We start from the raw sequence: 17,416 nt of genomic DNA, 5'->3' as shown, positions 1-17,416 counted from the left end.
TATTGGACGACTATATTCGGACATCGGAAAGGTTCCGAGTGATTCGGGTATTTTTCGGAGTACCGGAGAGTTACGGGAATTCGTATTGGGCCTTAATGGGCCATACGGGAAAGGAGAGAAAGGCCCCAAAGGGTGGCCGCACCCCTCCCCATGGACTAGTCCGAATTGGACTAGGGAGGGGGGGCGCCCCCTTCCTTCTTTCTCCTTCTCCCTTCCCTTCTCCTATTCCAACAAGGAAAGGAGGAGTCCTACTCCCGGTGGGAGTAGGACTCCCCCCTTGGCGCGCCCTCCTCCTAGGCGGCCGCCTTCCCCCTTGCTCCTTTATATACGGGGGCAGGGGGCACCCCATAGACACACAATTGATCATTGATCTCTTAGCCGTGTGCGGTGCCCCCCTCCACCATATTACACCTCGATAATATCGTAGCGGTGCTTAGGCGAAGCCCTGCGTCGGTAGAACATCAACATTGTCACCACGCCGTCGTGCTGATGAAACTCTCCCTGAACACTCGGCTGGATCGGAGTTCGAGGGACGTCATCGAGCTGAACGTGTGCTGAACTCGGAGGTGCCGTGCGTTCAGTACTTGATCGGTCGGATCGTGAAGACGTACGACTACATCAACCGCGTTGTGTTAACGCTTCCGCTTTCGGTCTACGAGGGTACGTGGACAACACTCTCCCCTCTCATTGCTATGCATCACCATGATCTTGCGTGTGCGTAGGAATTTTTTTGAAATTACTACGTTCCCCAACAGTGGCATCCGAGCCAGGTTTTATGCATTGATGTTATATGCACGAGTAGAACACAAGTGAGTTGTGGGCGATATAAGTCATACTGCTTACCAGCATGTCATATTTTGGTTCGGCGGTATTGTGAGATGAAGCGGCCCGGACCGACATTACACGTACGCTTACGCGAGACTGGTTTCACCGTTGCGAGCACTCGTTGCTTAAAGGTGACTGGCGGGTGTCTGTCTCTCTCACTTTAGTTGAACCGAGTGTGGCTACGCCCGGTCCTTGTGAAGGTTAAAACAGCACCAACTTGACAAACTATCGTTGTGGTTTTGATGCGTAGGTAAGAACGGTTCTTGCTAAGCCCGTAGCAGCCACGTAAAACTTGCAACAACAAAGTAGAGGACGTCTAACTTGTTTTTGCAGGGCATGTTGTGATGTGATATGGTCAAGACATGATGCTATATTTTGTTGTATGAGATGATCATGTTTTGTAACCGAGTTATCGGCAACTGGCAGGAGCCATATGGTTGTCGCTTTATTGTATGCAATGCAATCGCCATGTAATTGTTTTACTTCATCACTAAGCGGTAGCGATAGTCGTAAAAGCAATAGTTGGCGAGACGACAACGATGCTACGATGGAGATCAAGGTGTTGCGCCGGTGACGATGGTGATCATGACGGTGCTTCGGAGATGGAGATCACAAGCACAAGATGATGATGGCCATATCATATCACTTATATTGATTGCATGTGATGTTTATCTTTTATGCATCTTATTTTGCTTTGATTGACGGTAGCATTATAAGATGATCTCTCACTAAATTTCAAGATAAACGTGTTCTCCCTGAGTATGCACCGTTGCCAAAGTTCGTCGTGCCCAGACACCACGTGATGATCGGGTGTGATAAGCTCTACGTCCATCTACAACGGGTGCAAGCCAGTTTTGCACACGCAGAATACTCAGGTTAAACTTGACGAGCCTAGCATATGCAGATATGGCCTCGGAACACGGAGACCGAAAGGTCGAGTGTGAATCATATAGTAGATATGATCAACATAGTGATGTTCACCATTGAAACTACTCCATCTCACGTGATGATCGGACATGGTTTAGTTGATATGGATCACGTGATCACTTAGAGGATTAGAGGGATGTCTATCTAAGTGGGAGTTCTTAAGTAATTTGATTAATTGAACTTAAATTTATCATGAACTTAGTCCTGATAGTATTTTGCAAATTATATTGTAGATCAATAGCTCGCGTTGTTGCTTCCATATGTTTATTTTGATATGTTCCTAGAGGAAAATTATGTTGAAAGATGTTAGTAGCAATGATGTGGATTGGATCCATGATCTGAGGATTATCCTCATTGCTGCACAGAAGAATTATGTCCTTGATGCACCACTAGGTGATAGACCTATTGCAGGAGCAGATGCAGACGTTATGAACGTTTGGCTAGCTCAATATGATGACTACTTGATAGTTTAGTGCACCATGCTTGAGGCCCTCCTCCTGTTGGTGGAGCCGCGACATAGCCGCGGCTTGCTCCTCCCGAAGGGCCTTCAAGCTCTCCTCCGCCTCCCAGAGCGCTGCACGGCGGACGCAGCCTCAGCCTGCGCCGTGTCGTGATATGCCCTAGTATCGGCAGCCTCCTTCCTGCTCTCGGCGTTGGTGGCTTCGATCCGGCACCAGGCCTTCTCAATGGCGGAGTTGGCCTGGGCCCACCCCGAGATAAACCCCAGGCGCTCCCTCACGATGCACCTGTCGATATCTTGAAGGTCCACCCGGAGACGGCCAAGCGCAATGTAGGCCTCGGTCCTGACCAAGGGGCAGCAGTTCGCGAGTGCAAGGGTTGGAGGAGAAGGCGGAGCCAGTGTAGTGGGGTGCTCCGTGGCTCCGGAGGTGCCGCCGAGGTCTGCTTTGGTTGCTGCGGGCTTAGAACCTTGCCCGGGCGCAACGGGCGTAGGCAGCGCCGCGGCCTACAGGCCAGCAGGGACCAGCTCCTCCCGAGGCGGCACCACCGCATCCTGAGGGGCCTGCTCCACCGCGAGGAGACGAGGGATGACCTCCCCAGCCTGTGCCGAAGCCGCTGTGGCTGCAGCGAGAGGTGGCGCCTCTAGTGTCTGGTCTCCTTCCTTCCTCTTCTTCACCATGACGCCCACCCTAGTCATCAGGGCGGGAGCGCTGTGAGAATGGTGCAAACATAAGCTAAACAGAAACATGGTGAGGCACTTACTCGTCGGGGCCGATGTACTCCCTCTTCCTGGCCGGGGCTGGGGCACCCCCGCTCTTCCTGGGCGAGGCCTTCACAGCACTTGGGGAGTGAACGGGGCCGGCCTCGGCACGGCGCCGCCACTTGGTGAGGCAGAGGCGTCGCCTTGATGGGGTGCCGCCCTGCTCTTCCTTGGGGTCGCCCGGCTTGTCCTCCGCAGGGCCTGTGGAGTGGCCCCTGACCTCGTGAGGACCCCAGTGGAGCGCGGGGATTACACGGTAGGGGGCTCGTCGGCATCGTCATCGTCGACGAAGCCATAGGGAAGCTCACTTCATGATGGGGGAGAGATGTCTACCACATCATCCTCGGTTGCCTCCAAGTCCTCCTTGCCCTCTTCGCCGGCGCTGCCGTCACAGGACACCAGCACCGAGGAGTTGGGGAGCTCAAACAATGAAAGCCCGAGCTCGTTGAAGGCAGGCATGGTGGCGACCAGTGCCTCCCTGTCGGCATGGCGGTATAGCGGGACGTAGGCCTCCGGGAGGTCCCCTGGCTCACCCTCGAGCAGGGTGTTCATGGCCTTGTCCAGCTCCTCGCCTGTCAGGCTTCCTGGGCACAGCTTGATGTCGTCCTCCGCGCCCTGGAGCTCCCACATTGGGCGCGTGTGTGACTGGAGCAGAGCCAAGCTCTGCCTCAGGAACTCCTTCATGAGCATGCCCCCCGTCAGCACCCTGGCGTGCACATCTAAGATCATCTTCCTCAATATGGGTGCAAACTAGGGGTTGGAGAACTTCTGTGGCTCCACCTCTCGAGTCGTGTGGGTAGTGCGATCAGCAGCTCTATCCGCTCGTTCATTCCCCGGGCATCCACGAAGACCTAGCGGCGCCGGAAGTTCTCCACCTTTTTCCTGGCCGTCATGAGCATGTTGTCTTTGTGGACTGCGACGAAGGACACGCAGCCGGAGTGTTGGGTCAGATCATGCCGAAGAAGGGGCACGGAGGGCCTCACGCCCACGAAGGCCTCGTAGTAGAAGGTGAGGATGGACAGGAGGAGGAAGGAGAGGGGCTGGAAGTGCAGGGCCTGGACCTGGTGGTGGCCGAGGACCGCGGTGAAGAACTCGGAGAGAGGGGGCACAAGCCCCGCGAAGATGCTGTGTAGGAAGAAGGGGTAGACCGTCCGCGCCAGAGTCCACTGCTCGGTGGAGCCGACCCAGATTGTGGTCTTGTCCCACTCGTTCTCGTCGCTCAGCGTGTATGGGAGCATGAGGGCAAGGTGCCCCTCCTCGGTGATGGAGCACGCGTTGAGTGCAGGTGCAGGAGAGGAGGAAGAGCTCGCGGCATGCGTCGTGGGCTGCAACTTCTTGGGAGCCATCAGCGAGATCACTGGCGTTGGAGTTGTAGAAGGAAGGCGGGCCGAGCTCGATTGGTTCTGGAGAGGTCCTTGGCGGAGGAAAGGGGATCCGCAGCAAGGCGAGCAGGAGTAATGATTGCCTAGCGGGGCGAGCTAGTCTTATGTTAGTCCGGACAGTTGTCGAGGCGACGTGGGGAAGCGGAGATGCCCACGGCCCATCAAGCGCCATGCGTCGGCCTGGTCCGCAAGCGATTGGGGCCCGCGACGCTTCGCCCTTGCCGCTTGGCTTCGCCTCGAAGCCAAGTCCGCGCACCTTGGGCCCGGGGGCTACTGTCGGTGTTCTGGGAACCAGGGTACCCAGACTTGCCTGCCTGCGGCCCACAGCATGGCTCCTTTGACAGATTGGTACCGCCTATCTAAAAGGATATCAAGACAAGACCCTTGCGAGGGCCCAAGCCTCGCGTGGCAGATGACACCAAGACCTCCTGAAGGAGAGGCCTCCCTAGACGACCTCCCAAGGAGCGGAGTTTTCTATGCAGGTACCCAGCCTCATGAGGTTATGATGATGCAAGCCATGACGACCACAGCAGGCGGGTGCCAGCGGGTGCATAGAAGGCAGTTTCCTCTTTGGTGCTAAGGAGGCAAGGACAGACGTGGGTTCCCGAGGAATCTGGGAAATGTTTCCATTTCGGTGCAACAAGACCAAGACCACCGGCGCGGCATTACGGATGTCATGGCCGAGCCCACTGCTACGTCACAACCAGAAGCTTTGCAGGCGAAGACCACCATTCGTCAGGATAAGTTGTACTACTTGTCCCCTTTCAAATTGGCCACTGTGGGATCCCTTCCTGCCTACGTTTTGGGGGAAGAGGACCAAGGCCACAATAAATATAGGTTAGCCACCACCGTAGAGGGGTCGACTCATTCCCTCACCCCTAGACCTCGCGAGGTTGTTCATCCCGTGTACTAGTTCATCCTCAGCCCGTCATGAGGCTAATCCAACAAAAAAGCAGGAGTAGGGTCTTACACCGCAAGGTGGCCCGAACCAGGGTAAACTGTTGTGTTCATCTTCCTTGCTCATGCGAATCGAGCTAGGCTGCGGGGCGATGGGCTGGTAGGCTAGATAGGTTGAGTTCTTCACACATGCCCGAGAGTTTGAACCTTTCTGGGGTCTGCATAGCCCTGAATCTGACAAACAATACTCCTGAGTATGAGGGACTGCTTGCCGGCCTTGGAGTTACGGTAGAATCGGGGATCAGAAAGCTGATCGTCCGAGGAGATTCACAACTTGTAGTGGAGCAAGTGAACAAGGATTATCAGAGCCTGTTGATGGGAGCGTACGTGAATGAAGTTAGAAGTTGGAAGAACACTTTGATGGTCTGCAAATGGAGCACGTCCCTCGTGCGGAAAACAGCATCAGTAACCAGCTGTCAAAGTGTGCTGCCCAGAAGCTACCTGTGGTACCAGGGACCTTTGTGCTCCACTTAACTCAACCCACAGTTACACCGTCAATGAGAGAAAAGAAACAGAGGAAGATAAGTACCGGAAACTACTTTTCGGCAGAGCTCCCAGGAGCCACCGGCAAAACAGCTGCCGGGAACATCGATGTGCCTATTGGTGAGCAACGACCTCGGGCAGAACCCCAGGTTCTTGCCTTTGAGATCAACGCTCCCATAGCTGAAGAGATGGCTTTAGTCCTTGTCGTCGAGCCCCAAGCTCTGACATGGGCACAACAGAAGTCCAGTTTCTCCACACAGGAGAACTTCCCGAAGAGCAAGAGGAAGCTGAGAAAGTAGCCTGCTAGTCAAGTATGTATGACCCAACGGAGTGAAATTGAAGTGCATTGCCCGGGAAGATGGACAAAAGTTGTTGGTAGAGATACATGGAGGTGTATGTGGTTCCCACATAGGAGCAAGAACCCTTGTTGGGATGGCTTTCCGGCAGGGCTTTTATTGGCGCACTTCCTCCTAGATGCAACTGAGCTAGTAACAAAATATGAAGCATGCCAGTTCCATTTTAAGAGCATACATCAGCCAATGTAAGTCCTTCAAACAATTCCTCTATCCTGGCCCTTTTCGGTTTGGGGGCTTGACATTTTGGGCACCTTCCCCCATACTAACGGGGGCTTTGAAATGTTGTACGTTGCAATTGACAAGTTCACAAAGTGGCCTAAAATGTTCCGCAATATTCTTCTGATGTGCGCATTCTTGTATTCATTGTGATTACGTACAATATCTGAAAAGCATGAAAACACAAATAGTAGTGAGATTATCTTTGTAATGCAGAGGATATTCTGATATAATAGGAGCTCCCTATAAACCCTTGTGTGCTATCACTGGATTCTGATGAGAAAGCCCATGTGTGCTGTCATATGGTGTCGGTGCAACAAACCCTGAGTCTGTTGCCCAGACCGTGCACAGGCACAATAACCAGATCGAAGCACCAGTCAAGTCAGAGTTCAAGGAACCAAGAGGTTCGAAGGACCAACATGCAGATCAGAGGGGCCAAGATCAAACCAGAGAAGCAGGATATCGTCAAGAGAAAGCCTCCCTTGCCGGATAGGCGAGCCCGACAAGGGGCAAGGCCACCCCTAGAAGAAGGCGACCAAAGTGCCCCGGCAAGGCCTACCGGGGCTCACGGAGGCAAAGCCACCTCACCAACCACTCCATCACGACCCACATCATCCATCAGGGCGGTGTCATGCCGCAAAGTTACTGAGTGGTAGCCATTCGCCACATGGCTTCCTCTCCTTATAGAAAAACCCACAGACGACACTCGTCCTGCGAAATGTCAAGCAAGCAGGTGCGGAGCTGGCAAGATAGCCCGGCAAGCCTTGCCGAGCAACCAATGATGTGACACTAAGCAGTGCATTTAATGCTCCCTGTCAGCCCGCACAGTTAGGTATGATAACACTGTTTGCTATCATATTAGTGCATAATGACTACTTTGCCATTGTGGTGACCCCTTGATCTATAAAAGGAGGCCCATGGCAACCATAGAAAGGGTTAGAAGGTTGGATAACTCACACCCCCATATGCGCGTTGTCGGCGTCCTAGGAATGGCAGTACCCAGACTGGCCTGCCTGCGGCCCATGTCGTGGCTCCACCAACGGCCTGGTACGACCCATCTTCAACAGCAACCACTCAAGACCCTCGCGAGGGGCCAAGCCTCGCGAGGCGGATGACACCAAGACTTCCTCAGGGGCAGACTCGCTAGGCTGGCTCCCGAGGAGTGGAGATATCTATGCAAGGGGCACCACGCGAGGTTCACGTGACGTGAGCCATGACGACCAAGGCCAGGCGGGCACCAGCGGGCGCAGAGTACCACTTTCCTCTTTGGTGCTAAAGGGGCAAGCGCAGGCGTGGAGTCCCGAGGCATCAGGCAAAGGTTTCCATATCGGTACAACGAGACCAGGACCAGCAGGACGGCATTGTGGAAGTCACCGCGGAGCCCACAGCTGCATCACCACCAGAGCCTTTGGCAGGCGACGACCACCTTTTGTCAGGATAGCTTGTACTAGTTCACCACCAGAGCCGTTGTGGGATCCCTTCCCGCCTGATATTTGGGAAGAGGACCAAGGGCTCTATAAATAGGACTAGCCACCACCATAGGAGGCAACTCATCTTGGATTGGATCCATTCCACCAAGGCCATCCCACTAGCTCACCGAGCTCTAGAGCACCTCTCCTCAGAAGGCTATTCTTACCTTGTACTGTTCATCCTCAGCCTGCGAGGCAATCCACCACACCACACTGGAGTAGGGTATTACACCACAACGGTGGCCCGAGCCAGTATAAACCCCCGTGTCTCTTGTTCTTTGGGTTCGTCGAGCTAGGCCTAGAGATCGTTATGAGAGCGAGCTAGAGAGAGAGAGAGGTCTTCATGCCCACCCTAGTGTTCGAACCTCAAGGGTTTGCCGGAACCCAAAATCCGACATTTGGCGCGCCAGGTAGGCGTGCGCCGAAGCTTTCCCTCCATCAATCCGCGCTCCACTGCTCCAACGCATCCATGGCTGACGCTCGCCGAGCCCGTGCTGAGCGGCGGGCCGCCCTTGCTGCTCGCGTCGCTCAGACAGCGCCCGTTGGCGGACCTCCCCGCCGTTCCCCATCGCCTGCTGCCAACGCTGCCACCGGCCCGGCCGGAAACGAGCAGCAAGCTTCATCACTGCACCCCTCCGTGCGGCAGGACGGACGCACCGCCACCCCATCCCTGACTCCGACCAGCTCGTCGTCCCACGCTCGTCGTGCGCCCACGAATGCGTAGGCCGCGCTGCTCATGGAACGTGAGCTCCTGCGCTACCGCCCGGTCGATGACCTCTACGACGATTGGCTGGACCGCATCGCCGAGGTTGTCAGCGCCGCAGGGGGCTCTCCTGCACCGTCCCTCTCGCTACCTCACCCACCTCCAGCTACGAGCGACGTAGCCCTCGGAGCGCCTCCACCACCTCCGCATCAAGACTCCGCCCTCGCACCAAGACGCGCAGCCCCGCGGCGCGACCCACAGCGCAGGGCACCCGCGCACGAAGAAGGAAGCTGCCAAGAAGTCCCTCGGCCGCAAGAAAATGCTCCTGTGGTCCCAGAACCACCGCGTCAAGACCGCATACCGCCTGCGGCGGAGGCACGTGGATACCAAGACCAGGCTCCGCCTCCGCGACGGGCTCCGGTGACCACAGCAGGCTGCCGTGCCTTCACTCCCGAGCTGCGTAGCGTCTTCTGGCCCGGCAAGTCCAAGCCCGACCTGCCTCCTCGCTATGACGGCACCCCCGACCCTACTGAGTTCCTGCAGCTCTACGAGCTGAGCATCGAGGCGGCCAACGGCGACGAGAAGGTCATGGCGAACTGGTTCCCCATGGCCCTCAAGGACGGCGCACGCTCGTGGCTCCTGAACCTGCCCACGGGGTCGATCTCCTCCTTGGGCGAGATGCGCGAGCGTTTCCTCGCCAACTGGCAGGGCACTCGCGACCGCCCGCCGGCCGCAGGCAACCTGCAGCGCATCAAGCAGCAGCTAGGGGAGACCCTGCAGAAGTACATTCAGCGCTTCAACAACGTCCGCCTCAAGATCCCCAAGGTGACGGACGAGGCCATCATCTCTGCATTCTCCGATGGCATCCGCGACGTCAAGTTGAAGGAGGAGCTCGCCATCCATGAGGAACTATGCATGGCCATGGAAATGTTCAACATGGCAACCAAGTGCGCAATGGCTGAGGAAGGGCGCCTTTCCCTCCTCGAGCTCCCAGCTGCCGACCAGGAGGACAAGAAGGCCAAGATCAAGGACGTGAATCGCAAGGGGGCTGCCGTGCTCGCGGTGGAGCCGGAGATGAAGCGCGGTCGTGACCACCCCGAGTCATCCAAGGCCAACCGGCCATTCTGCGCCTTCCACAACGTTCACAGCCACAACACCAGTGACCGTTAGGAGCTCAGGGCCATCCGAGATGGGCGCTTCGGTCGACGCCCCGAGCGCAGCGACCGAGCCTACGACCGAGGGGGAGGATGAAGTGGAGGAAGATGGGACGACCGCGGCCCCCGCCAGGAGTGGCGCGACCGGCCTCGTGAGGACCGCTGGCAGGACCAGCCTCACGAGGGCGCCTGGAGAGACCAGCCTCGTGAGGACCACCCCCAGGGCAACGCCGGCCTCCCTCCGCTTCCGCCTCCACCAAGAAGGAACGACGACCATCATTAGGACGATGGGGCCGGGGGCTTCCAGGAGCCGCGCGCCATCGCCTGCATCTTGGGTACTGCTCAGGCCCCAGCCTCTCAGCGTATCTTCAAGCAGTTTGCTCGCGTGGTGAACGCAGCCCTTCCCAAGCTCGAGGCCACGCACCCGCTCAAGTGGTCCAAGCGCGCCATCACCTTCAGCTCGTCAGACCAGCTCAAGTGCGCAGCAACTGGCGGCGCCCTCCCAATGCTCTGCTCACCCATCACCAGCAATGTCCAAGTCACCAAGACCATAATCGACGGTGGTGGAGGGCTCAATGTCCTGTCCGTCGAGACGTTCGACCGCCTCCAAGTGCCATAAGATCAGCACAGCCTACCAAGCCCTTCTCAGGAGTGACCGACGGCTCCACCACACCGATAGGGCAGGTCCGCCTCCCTATCACATTCTGCCAGCGTTACAACTATCACACCGAGCTCATCGGCTTCGACGTTGCCCACATCCGCCTGCCGTACAACGCCATCCTTGGGTATCCAGCCTTGTCCAAGTTTATGGCAGTGACCCATCATGGCTACAATGTCCTCAAGACGCCAGGGAGCGGCGGCTTCATCTCGGTCGCCTGTGAGGAAAGGGATGCGATGTGCTCCCTCGAGCGCGCTTACGAAGCTGTAGCGGCCGAAGACCCCGACAAATAAGCCATCCCCAAGAAGAAGAAGCAGCTACTCCGCCAAGGACCTTTGGAGAGCGGCATTTCCAGCGGCACCACCTCAGAACCTGCGCCCACAGACGGGGCGCCTCCCTCCCTCGCATAGGAAGGCGCGCCTGGCACCCTCCTCAGGTTGAGCTTGGCGGCTCTCTTATGGAGGGCCTCAGGCTTAGCCAACGTCACGAGGGAGGCGCTCGGGTACCATGTGGTGGCGTGCTTGGCCGCATGTTTCTCTCAAGAGGGCACAAGGCGTGGAGCTCCTAGTGCTCAGGAGTTCATCACCAAGGCGACCTAGGAGCTTCAAGAGGCAAGGAATGTCGGCGTTCTGTGAACGGGGGTCCCCAGACTTGCCTGCCTGCGGCCCACAACGTGGCTCCACAAGCGGGCCCATACGGCCCATCTTCACCAGCAAGCACTCAAGACCTTTGTGAGGGGCCATGCCTCGCGAGGCGGACGACACAAGACCTCCTCGGGAGCGGCCTCACCAGGCTGGCTCGCGAGCGGCCGAGAGATCAAGGCAAGGCAAACCTCGCGAGGTTCTCATGACATGAGCCATGACGACCAAGGCCAGGTGGGCGCCAGGCGGGCGCGAGCGTGCATAGTGTCCTTGCTTCCTCTTTGGTGCCAGGGAGGCAAGCGCAGGTGAGGAGTTCCGAGGCATTAGGCAAAGGTTTCCATATAGTGCAACGAGACCAAGACCAGCAGGACGGTAAGACGGAGGTCACCGTGGAGCCCAAGACGGCGTCACCACCAGAGCCTTTGGCAGGCGAAGACTACTTTTGTCAGGATCAGCTGTACTAGCTGTCCCCTTTCAAATTGGCCGTTGTTGGCTCCCTTCCCGCTCAATATTTGGAAAGAGGACCAGGGCCTCTATAAATAGGGTTAGTCACCACAGTAGAGGGGATCAGATCCTCACCTACCAGAGCTCACTCGAGCGTTCCTCACACCCACCAAGCACAAGAACACCTCTCCTTAGGAGGTTGTTCTTCCCCTTGTACTGTTCATCCTCAGCACAAGAGGCAATCCACCACCACCACACTTGAGTAGGGTATTACACCGCAACGGTGGCCCGAACCAGTATAAATATTGTGCCTCGCGTGTTGAGAGTTCGTCGTGCTTAGCCTAGAGATCGTGAAGCCTGTGAGGGCGTGATCGGTGAGGGGGAGATCTTCACGCGCACCCCAGTGTTCGAACCTTAAGGGTTTTGCCGGAACCCGAAATCCGACATTTGGCGCGCCAGGCAGGGGTGCGCCGAAGCCTTCTTCTCGTCGATCCGTGCTCCACCGCTCCCCGACAACCATGTCGGATGCTCGTCGCGCCCGCGTTGAGCGCCAGGCCACCCTCGTCGCCCGTGCCGTTCAGACGGCCCCCGTCGGCGGGCCTCCCTGTTGTTCTCCATCGCCTGCCGCTAATGCCACTTGCTACCTCTTGAGCACTGCGTTGGTTTTCCCTTGAAGAGGAAAGGGTGATGCAGCAAAGTAGCGTAAGTATTTCCCTCAGTTTTTGAGAACCAAGGTATCAATCCAGTAGGAGGCTACGCGCGAGTCCCTCGCACCTACACAAAACAAATAAATCCTCGCAACCAACACGATAAGGGGTTGTCAATACCTTCATGGTCACTTATGAGAGTGAGATATGATAGATATGATAGGATAATATTTTTGGTATTTTTATGATAAAGATGCAAAGTAAAAAGCAAAGGAAATAACTAAGTGTTGGAAGATTAATATGATGAAGATAGACCCGGGGGCCATAGGTTTCACTAGTGGCTTCTCTTAAGAGCATAAATATTTTACGGTGGGTGAACTAATTACTGTTGAGCAATTGATAGAATTGAGCATAGTTATGAGAATATCTAGGTATGATCATGTATATAGGCATCACGTCCGAGACAAGTAGACCGACTCCTGCCTGCATCTACTACTATTACTCCACACATCGACCACTATCCAGCATGCATCTAGAGTATTATGTTCATAAGAACAGAGTAACGCCTTAAGCAAGATGACATGATGTAGAGGGATAAATTCATGCAATATGATAATACCCCATCTTGTTATCCTCGATGGCAACAATACAATATGTGCCTTGCTGCCCCTACTGTCACTGGGAAAGGACAACGCAAGATTGAACCCAAAGCTAAGCACTTCTCCCATTGCAAGAAAGATCAATCTAGTAGGCCAAACCAAACTGATAATTCGAAGAGACTTGCAAAGATAACCAATCATACATAAAAGATTTCAGAAGATTCAAATATTGTTCATAGATAAACTTGATCATAAACCCACAATTCATCGGTCTCAACAAACACACCGCAAAAGGAGATTACATCGAATAGATCTCCACAAGAGAGGGGGAGAACATTGTATTGAGATCCAAAAAGAAAGAAGAAGCCATCTAGCTACTAACTATGGACCCGAAGGTCTGAGGTAAACTACTCACACTTCATCGGAGGGGCTATGGTGTTGACGTAGAAGCCCTCCGTGATCGATGCCCCCTCCGGCGGAGCTCCGGAACAGGCCCCAAGACGGGATCTCGTGGGTACAGAAGGTTGCGGCGGTGGAATTAGGTTTTTGGCTCCGTATCTGATCGTTTGGGGGTACGTAGGTATATATAGGAGGAAGGAGTACGTCGGTGGAGCAACAGGGGGCCCACGAGGGTAGAGGGCGCGCCCTGGGGGGTAGGCCCGCCCCCTACCTCGTGGCCTCCTCCTTTATTTCTTGACGTAGGGTCCAAGTCTCCTGGATCATATTCTTCCTGAAAATCACGTTCACGAAAGTTTCATTCCGTTTGGACTCCGTTTGATATTCTTTTTCTGCGAAACTCTGAAATAGGCAAAAACAGCAATTCTGGGCTGGGCCTGCGGTTAATAGGTTAGTCCCAAAAATAATAAAAAAGTGAATAATAAAGCCCAATAATGTCCAAAACAGTAGATAATATAGCATGGACCAATCAAAAATTATAGATACGTTGGAGACGTATCACCGCCACCGGCCTAGCGGGGAATGAGCAGCAAGCATCCTCGCAGCACCCCATGGTGCGGCGGGACGGTCGCGCCGCCACCCCGTCGCTGACCCCCGCTGGTTCATCATCTCACGCTCATCGCGCTCCCTCGGACGCGCGGGCTGTGCTTCTCATGGCGCACGAGCTCCTGCGTTACCGCCCAGTCGACGACCTCTACGAGGACTGGCTGGACCGCATCGCCGAGCTCATCAGCGCCGTAGGGGGTTCCCCTGCACTGTCCCTCTCGCTGCCTCTCCCCTGCCAGCTACAGGTGACGTGGCTCATGGAGCGCCGCCACCACCTCTGCACCAAGACGGCGCCCTGGCGCCGAGACGCCCGTCTTCGCGGCGCGACCCGCCGCGCCAAGCACCCGCGCGTGAAGAAAGAAGCTGTCAAGAAGCCCCTCGGCCGCAGGAGAACGCTCCACCACTCCCCGCACCGCCACGCCAGGATCGCTTGCCGCGGCAGGGTCTTGCACAGCTTGCCGTGGCGGCACGTGGGCGCCAAGATCAAGCTCCACCTCCACGGCGGGCCCCGGTGACCACGGCAGGCTGCTGTCCCTTCACCCCTGAGCTGCGTAGTGTCGCCTGGCCGGGCAAGTTCAAGCCAGACCGGCCTCCACGCTACGACGACACCCCCGACCCCGTGGAATTCCTGCAGCACTACGAACTAAGCATCGAGGCGACTAACGGCGACGAGAAAGTCATGGCGAACTGGTTCCCCATGGCTCTCAAGGATGGTACCCGCTCCTGGCTCCTGAACCTGCCTCCTAGCTCCATCTCCTCCTGGGACGAGATGTGCGACCGCTTCGTCGCCAACTTCTAGGGCACTCGCGACCGTCCCCCGGCCGCGGGTGACCTACGCCATGTCAAGCAGCAACCAGGCGAGACCCTCCAGAAGTACATCCAGCGCTTCAACAACGTTCGCCTCAAGATCCCCAAGGTGACGGACGAGGCCATCGTCTCGACATTCTCTAATGGTGTCCGCGACGTCAAGATGAAGGAGGAGCTCGCCATCCACAAGGAGTTGTGCACATCCCTGGAGCTGTTCAACCTGGTGACAAAGTGCGCAAGAGCTGAGGAAGGGCGCCTTTCCCTCCTCGAGCTCCTGGCTGCTGACCTGGAGGAGAAGAAAGCCAAGGCCGAGGACGTGAAACGCAAGGGAGTCGCCGTGCTCGCGGCGGAGCCGGACACAAAGCGCGGCAGGGAATAGCCCGAGTCATCCAAGAGCAGCCGACCATTCTGCGCCTTCCACAACATGCACAACCACAACACCAACGATTATCAAGAGCTCAGGGCCATTCGCGATGGACACTTTGGTCGACGCCCCGAGCGCAATGACCGAGGCTACGGCCGAGGAGGAGGACGTGGCGGAGGACGCTAGGACGCCCGGGGTGCGCGCCAGGAGTGGTGCGACCGGCCTCGTGAGGACCGTTGGTAGGATCCGCCTCGCGAGGGTGCCTGGAGGGATCAGCCTCGTGAGAGACCATCCTCAGGGCAATGCTGGTCTTCCTCTGCTGCCTCCACCACCAAGAAGGAATGACGACCACCATGAAGATGAGGGGCTGGGGGCTTCCAGGAGCAACGCGCGATCGCCTGCATCTTGGGCGGAGCTCAAGCCCCAGCCTCTCAACGCATCTTCAAGAAGTTTGCCCGCGAGGTGAACGCAGTCGTCCCTAGGCTCGAGGCCACGCGCCCACTCAGGTGGTCCAAGTGCGCCATCACCTTCAGTTCGGCAGATCAGCTCAAGTGCGCGGCAACCGCTGGCGCTCTTCCGATGCTTTGTTCGCCCGTAATCAGCAACGTACAAGTCACCAAGACCCTCATCGACGGCGGCGCAGGGCTCAACGTCTTGTCCGTCGACACGTTCGACAGTCTCCAAGTGCCCTACGATCAGCTTCAGCCCACTAAGCCCTTCTCAGGAGTGACCGATGGTTCCACCACACCGATAGTGCAGGTCCGCCTCCCTGCCACCTTTGGAGAATGCAACAACTACCGCACCGAGCTCATCGACTTCGACGCGGCTCACATCCATCTGCCGTACAATGCCATCCTTGGATATCCGTCCCTGGCCAAGTCCATGGCGGTCACGCACCACGGCTACAACGTCCTCAAGATGCCAGGGAGCGGCGGGATCATCACAGTCCCCTGTGAAGAAAGAGATGCGGTGTGCTCCCTCGAGCGCACCTTCCAAGCAGCGTCAATCGAAGACCCCGACAACAATGCAGCTCAGTACCCTCCTGAAGCCATCCCTAAGAAGAAGAAGCAGCTACTGCATGCCGGACCTCAGGAGAGCGGCACCGCAAGTGGTACCTCGTCAGGATCACCGCTCGTGCCTGGGGCGCCTTCTTCCCTCGCATAGGAAGGTGCGCCCGGCGCCTTCCTCGGGCAGGGCTCGAGGGCTCTCTTCTGGAGGGCCTCTAGTCTTGCCAACGTCACGAGGGAGGCGCTCGGGCACCACGTGGAGGCGTGCTTCGCAGCACGTTTCCCTCAGGAAGACAATGGGCGAGGAGCGCCCAACGCTCAGGATTTCATCGCCAAGACCACCAAGGAGCTAGAAGAAGCAAGAGCCATGCGCCCGCTCACCTGCCGCAGCTCCCCATCCAGGCGAGGATGGCGGGTTGCGCGTCTGCATCAACATTCCAGGGCTCAACAGAGCCGCATCTGAGGAGCTCTTCTGGCCTTTGCGGGTGGGACGCGGCGAGGGCCCACCTCACAGCTACGTTCGCATGCCTTTTGGCCTGCCGAGCGTGGCTTCCGCCTTCTAGCGCAACCCGCGGAGCATCCTGGCGGCTCAGGAGGCCAGGCACCACGCTGTCCTGGCGGAGATGGAGACGGTCCTCAAGGAACTGCCTGGACCCCCAGAGCCTCCCGAGGCTCAGGTCTTCGGTAGCTCATGAGGAGCAACCCCTTGAGCTGCCTCAACATTCCTTCATCAACAGAATCAGGTGACATTTTCCAAGTTTATTTAGCTGAGCTCCCTCAGGGCTGCATCATTCCTAGGCCGCGTGGGTCCGTCCCTGCGGCGTGTATCCCTTTTATGTCTTTGGCTTACCTTGCTGGGGGCGCCCCTCAGGCTGCATCATCCCCAAGACGCTCAGGCCTGACCCAGTGGCATGTATCTCCCCTGTGTTTACTTAAGCCAGTTTGCTTCCATGCTTAATCTATCTATGACTATCACCTGCTTGACTGCCACCCACCACGGGAGCTGCTCACACCGGCACGACGCTTGTGCATGGGTCCGTCCGTACAACGTCGACAAATCTGAGCGGTCGAGCTCTGGCCCGCGGCACGCCCCGCGCGCGTCACCTCACCGGGCCCTTAGTGCCTTCGTTCTCTTGCGGGGCGACCAGTGGCCGCCCGCCCATCATAACGGCAACATGCGCCCTTCCTCGTGCTGACTTCCAAGAACCTCCTGAGGACCACAGCAGGTGGCACCGCGGGCTCCCCCTTTCTCCCATGTAATCCGCTTGCGCGTTAAAAGGGGGGCTCCTGAGCATCGCGACTCTGGAGCTCTTACTGGCTCTCCAGCCCTCACCCCCTGGCCTTGACCACGGCATCGCGACCTGGCATACCAGCGGTGGTTGAGCTCGCTCGAGGGCCGGGACCTGAGGATGTAGAGCATGAATGAGAGTGTGGGAAGAGGAGGAGGCTCGTACGGGCCAGACCTGGCTATGCTACGACCACCTACGCACGAGTCTGGAGCCTCGTGAAGGACCGACGCGGGACTACCAAGATAAGTTTCACGCTCGGGTCAACCA

Source organism: Aegilops tauschii, chromosome 4 (genome assembly GCF_002575655.3).
Source record: "Aegilops tauschii subsp. strangulata cultivar AL8/78 chromosome 4, Aet v6.0, whole genome shotgun sequence".
Classification (NCBI taxonomy): domain Eukaryota; kingdom Viridiplantae; phylum Streptophyta; class Magnoliopsida; order Poales; family Poaceae; genus Aegilops; species Aegilops tauschii.
Note: the sequence above shows the minus strand (reverse complement) of the source record.